Below are 6139 nucleotides of genomic sequence, written 5' to 3'. Positions count from 1 at the left end.
CTTATCTTTTCAAAATTGATTTTCAAATCTTTTTCAACTAACTAATTGACTTTTTGTTTGTTTCTTATATTTTTCAAAACCACCTAACTACTCTTTCCTCTCTAATTTTCGAAAATACCTCCCTCTTTTTCAAAAATTCTTTTTAATTAATTAATTGTTTCAATTTTTAATTTTAATTTTAATTTTATCTTAATTTTCGAAAATCATTAACTCTTTTTCAAAATTTATTTTTCGAAATTCCCTCTCTCCCATCTTCTTCTATTTATTTATTCATCTACTAACACTTCTCTTCACCCAAAATTCGAACCCCTTCCTCTCCTCTGAGTTCGAATTCTTCTCTTCTACATTCTTATTCTTCTTTTCTTCTACTCACACAAGGGAACCTCTATACTGTGGTAAAGAGGATCCCCGGTATCTTTAGTCCTCTTCTTTTTCACATGAGCAGGTGCAAGGATATGAACATTCTTGTTGAAGCAGACCCTGAAACTGAAAGGACTCTGAAGAGGAAACTGAGAGAAGCTAAAATACAACAATCCAGAGACAACCTTATAGGAATTTTCGAACAGGAAGAGGAGATGGCAGCCGAAAATAATAATAATGCAAGGAAGATGCTTGGTGACTTTACTGCACCAAATTCCAATCTACATGGAAGAAGCATCTCTATCCCTACAATTGGAGCAAACAATTTTGAGCTTAAACCTCAATTAGTTTCTCTGATGCAACAAAACTGCAAGTTTCATAGACTTCCATCTGAAGATCCTTTTCAGTTCTTAACTGAATTCTTGCAGATATGTGATATTGTTAAGACTAATGGAGTAGATCCTAAAGTCTACAGGCTCATGCTTTTCCCTTTTGCTGTGAGAGACAGAGCTAGAATATGGTTGGATTCTCAACCTAAAGATAGCCTGAACTCTTGGGATAAGCTGGTCACGGCTTTCTTAGCCAAGTTCTTCCCTCCTCAAAAGCTTAGTAAGCTTAGAGTGGATGTTCAAACCTTCAGACAGAAGGAAGGTGAATCCCTCTATGAAGCTTGGGAGAGATACAAGCAACTGACCAAAAAGTGTCCATCTGACATGCTTTCAGAATGGACCATCCTGGATATATTCTATGATGGTCTGTCTGAAGTAGCTAAGATGTCATTGGATACTTTTGCAGGTGGATCCATTCACCTAAAGAAAATGCCTGCAGAAACTCAAGAACTTATTGACATGGTTGCTAATAACCAGTTTATGTACACTTCTGAGAGGAATCCTGTGAGTAATGGGATGCCTCAGAAGAAGGGAGTTCTTGAAATTGATACTCTGAATGCCATATTGGCTCAGAATAAAATATTGACTCAGCAAGTCAATATGATTTCTCAAAGTCTGAATGGAATGCAAGCTGCATCCAACAGTACTCAAGAAGCATCTTCTGAAGAAGAAGCTTACGATCCTGAGAATCCTACAATAGCAGAGGTAAATTATATGGGTGAACCTTATGGAAACACCTATAACCCCTCATAGAGAAATCACCCAAATTTCTCATGGAAGGATCAACAAAAGCCTCAACTAAGCTTTACTAATGGTGGAAGAAACAGGTTTAACAATAGTAAACCTTTTCCATCATCCACTCAGCAACAGACAGAGAATTTTGAACAGAATCCATCTAGCTTGGCAAATTTAGTCTCTGATCTATCTAAGGCCACTTTGAGTTTCATGAATGAAACAAGGTCCTCCATTAGAAATTTGGAGGCACAAGTGGGCCAGCTGAGTAAGAAGATCACTGAAACTCCTCCTAGTACTTTCCCAAGCAATACAGAAGAGAATCCAAAGAGAGAGTGCAAGGCCATTGATATAACAATCATGGCCCAATCCAATGAGGAAGGGGAGGACGTGAATCCCAAGGAGGAAGACCTCCTGGGACGTCCAGTGATCAACAAGGAGTTTCCCTTTGAGGAACCAAAGGAATCTGAGGCTCATCTAGAGACCATAGAGATTCCATTGAACCTCCTTATGCCCTTCATGAGCTCTGATGAGTATTCTTCTTCTGAAGAGAATGAGGATGTTACTGAAGAGCAAGTTGCTAAGTACCTTGGTGCAATCATGAAGCTAAATGCCAAATTATTTGGTAATGAGACATGGGAAGATGAACCTCCCTTGCTCACCAATGAACTGAGTGATCTGGATAAACTGAGATTGCCTCAGAAGAAACAGGATCCTGGAAAGTTCTTAACACCTTGTACCATAGGCTCCATGACCTTTGAGAAGGCTCTATGTGACCTTGGGTCAGGGATAAACCTCATGCTACTCTCTGTAATGGAAAAACTGGGAATCTTTGAAGTGCAAGCTGCCAGAATCTCATTAGAGATGGCAGACAACTCCAGAAAATAAGCTTATGGACAAGTAGAGGACGTGCTGGTAAAGGTTGAAGGCCTTTACATCCCTGCTGATTTCATAATCTTAGACACTGGGAAAGATGAGGATGAATCCATCAACCTTGGAAGACCATTCCTAGCCACAGCAAGAGTTGTGATTGATGTAGACAGAGGAGAATTGATCCTTCAACTGAATGAGGACAACCTTGTGTTTAAAACTCAAGAATCTCCTTCTGTAACAATGGAGAGGAAGCATAGAAAGCTTCTCTCAGTACAGAGTCAACTAAAGCCCCCAGAGTCAAACTCTAAGTTTGGTGTTGGGAGGCCTCAGCCAAACTCTAAGTTTGGTGTTGGGAGTCTATAAAATTGACCTGATCACCTGTGTGGCTCCATGAGAGCCCACTGTCAAGCTATTGACATTAAAGAAGCGCTTGTTGGGAGGCAACCCAATTTTTATTTATCTAATTTTATTTTTATGTTTTATTAGGTTCATGATCATGTGGAGTCACAAAATAAATCAAAAAATTAAAAACAGAATAAAAAATAACAGAAGAAAAATCACACCCTGGAGGAAGGACTCACTGGCGTTCAAACGCCAGTAAGGAGCATCTAGCTGGCGTTCAACGCCAGAACAGAGCATGGAGCTGGCGCTGAACGCCAGAAACAAGCATGGAGCTAGCATTCAACGCCAGAAATATGCTGCATATGGGCGTTGAACGCCCAGAACAAGCATCACTTCGGCGTTTAAACGCCAGAAATGCATGCAAAGGCATTTTACATGCCTAATTAGTGCAGGGATGTAAATCCTTGACACCTCAGGATCTGTGGACCCCACAGGATCCCAACATACCTCCACTCCCCTTCCCTCCTCATAATCCTATATCACCCTTTCCCAAGAACCCTTCACCAATCACCTCAATCTCTCTTCCCCATCACCTCTTCACCACTCACATCCATACACCCCACCTACCTTCAAAATTCAAAATCTCTTTCCCACCCAATCCCACCCATATAGCCGAATACAAACACCCCTCCATCTCCTCCATATCTTCTTCTTCTTCTTCTATTCTTTCTTCTTTTGCTCGAGGGCGAGCAATATTCTAAGTTTGGTGTGGTAAAAGCATAGTTTTTTTTTGTTTTTCCATAACCATTGATGGCACCTAAGGCCAGAGAAACCTCTAGAAAAAGGAAAGGGAAGACAGAAGCTTCCACCTCCGAGTCATAGGAGATGGAGAGATTCATCTCAAGGGTCTATAGCTCAGTGGTAGAACATTTGACTGCAAATCAAGAGATCCCTGAGATACCTCAGGGGATACATTTTCCTCCACACAATTATTGGGAGCAAATAAGGGTGGAACATCAAGAGCACTCCATCATCCTTAATGAAATTAGAGAAGATCAAAGGGCAATGAGGGAGGAGCAACAAAGACAAGGAAGAGACATAGAAGAGCTCAAGGACATCATTGGTTGCTCAAGGAGAAAACGCCACCATCACTAATGTGGACTCATTCCTTGTTCTTAAATTTTCTGTTTTTCATTTTTATGTTAAATGTTTATCTATATTTGTGTCTTATTACATGATCATTAGTATTCAAGTGTCTATGCCTTAAAGTAGTGAATATGAATCCATCATCTCTCTTAAATGGAAAAATATTTTAATTACAAAAGAACAAGAAGTACATGGTTTCAAATTTATCCTTGAAACTAGTTTAATTATTTTGATGTGGTGACAATACTTTTTGTTTTCTGAATGAATGCTTGAACAGTGCATATGTCTTTTTGAAGTTGGTGTTTTAGAATGTTAAATATGTTGGCTCTTGAAAGAATGATGACAAAGAGACATGTTATTTGATAATCTGAAAAATCATCAAAATGATTCTTGAAGCAAGAAAAAGCAGTGAATACAAAAGCTTGCAGAAAAAAAAGAGAGAAAAATAGCGAAAAAAAAAGAGAAAAAGAAAAAGCAAGCAGAAAAAGCCAAAAGCTCTTAAAACCAAAAGGCAAGAGCAAAAAGCCAATAACCCTTAAAACCAAAAGGCAAGGGTAAATAAAAAGAATCCAAGGCTTTGAGCATCAGTGGATAGGAGGGCCTAAAGGAATAAAATCCTAGCCTAAGCGGCTAAACCAAGCTGTCCCTAACCATGTACTTGTGGCATGAAGGTGTCAAGTGAAAACTTGAGACTGAGCGGTTAAAGTCAAGGTCCAAAGCAAAAAGAAGAGTGTGCTTAAGAACCCTGGACACCTCTAATTGGGGACTTTAGCAAAGCTGAGTCACAATCTGAGAAGGTTCACCCAATTATGTGTCTATGGCATTTATGTATCCGGTGGTAATACTGGAAAACAAAGTGCTTAGGGCCACGGCCAAGACTCATAAAGTAGCTGTGTTCAAGAATCAACATACTGAACTAGGAGAATCAATAACACTATCTGAACTTTGAGTTCCTATAGATGCCAATCATTCTGAACTTCAATGGATAAGGTGAGATGCCAAAACTATTCAAGAGGCAAAAAGCTACAAGTCCCGCTCATCTGATTGGAGCTATGTTTCATTGATATTTTGGAATTTATAGTATATTATCTTCTTTTTATCCTATTTGATTTTCAGTTGCTTGGGGACAAGCAACAATTTAAGTTTGGTGTTGTGATGAGCGGATAATTTATACGCTTTTTGGCATTGTTTTTAGTATGTTTTTAGTAAGATCTAGTTACTTTTAGGGATGTTTTTATTAGTTTTTTATGTTAAATTCACATTTCTGGACTTTACTATGAGTTTGTGTATTTTTCTGTGATTTCTGGTATGTTCTGGCTGAAATTGAGGGACTTGAGCAAAAATCAGATTCAGAGGTTGAAGAAGGATTGCTGATGCTGTTGGATTCTGACCTCCCTGCACTCAAAGTGAATTTTCTGGAGCTACAGAACTTCAAATAGCACGCTCTCAACGGCGTTGGAAAGTAGACATCCAGGGCTTTCCAGCAATATATAATAGTCCATACTTTGCCAGAGTTTAGATGACGCAAAAGGGCGTTGAACGCCAGTTCTACGCTGTAGTCTGGAGTTAAACGCCAGAAACACGTCACGAACCAGAGTTGAACGCCAAAAACACGTTACAACTTGGCGTTCAACTCCAAAAGAAGCCTTTGCATGTGTAAACTTCAAGCTCAGCCCAAGCACACACCAAGTGGGCCTCGGAAGTGGATTTATGCATCAATTACTTACTTCTGTAAACCCTAGTAGCTAGTTTAGTATAAATAGGACTTTTTACTATTGTATTTACATCTTTGGATTATCTTTTGATCTTCGGATCATTGTAATGTCTTGGTTACTCCGGTTCCCCTCGGGGGCCGAGACCAATGAACTCCATTATCACTTATGTATTTTCAACGGTAGAGTTTCTGCACTCCATAGATTAAGGTGTGGAGCTCTGCTGTTCCTCATGATTTAATGCAAAATACTACTGTTTTCTATTCAATTCAACTTATTCCACTTCTAAGATATCCATTCGCACCCAAGAACATGATGAATGTGATGATTATGTGACGCTCATCATCATTCTCACTTCTGAACGCGTGCTTGACAAACACTTCCGTTCTACATGCAAACAAGCTAGAATGAGTATCTCTTAGATATCTAATACAGAGGACCGAGTCCGAGATATTAGAATCTTCGTGGTATAAGTTAGAACCCATGAATGGCCATTCTTGAGATCCGGAAAGTCTAAACATTGTCTGTGGTATTCCGAGTAGGATCTGGGAAAGGATGGCTGTGACGAAATTCAAACTCGCGAGT

At 39.4% G+C, this 6139-nt stretch overlaps 1 non-coding gene across 1 annotated transcript; it reads right to left on the bottom strand.

Moving 5' to 3' along the window:
- Window positions 1-971: 971 nt before the first annotated feature.
- Window positions 972-1075, bottom strand: LOC112745812 (small nucleolar RNA R71). Its single transcript, XR_003173722.1, has one exon. It is a non-coding gene; the product is annotated as a small nucleolar RNA R71 (small nucleolar RNA).
- Between the last annotated feature and the right edge of the window lie 5064 nt (window positions 1076-6139).

This window comes from Arachis hypogaea, chromosome 14 (assembly GCF_003086295.3).
Source record: "Arachis hypogaea cultivar Tifrunner chromosome 14, arahy.Tifrunner.gnm2.J5K5, whole genome shotgun sequence".
NCBI classification, from domain to species: Eukaryota; Viridiplantae; Streptophyta; class Magnoliopsida; order Fabales; family Fabaceae; genus Arachis; species Arachis hypogaea.
This window is presented reverse-complemented; position numbering and strand designations above follow the sequence as displayed.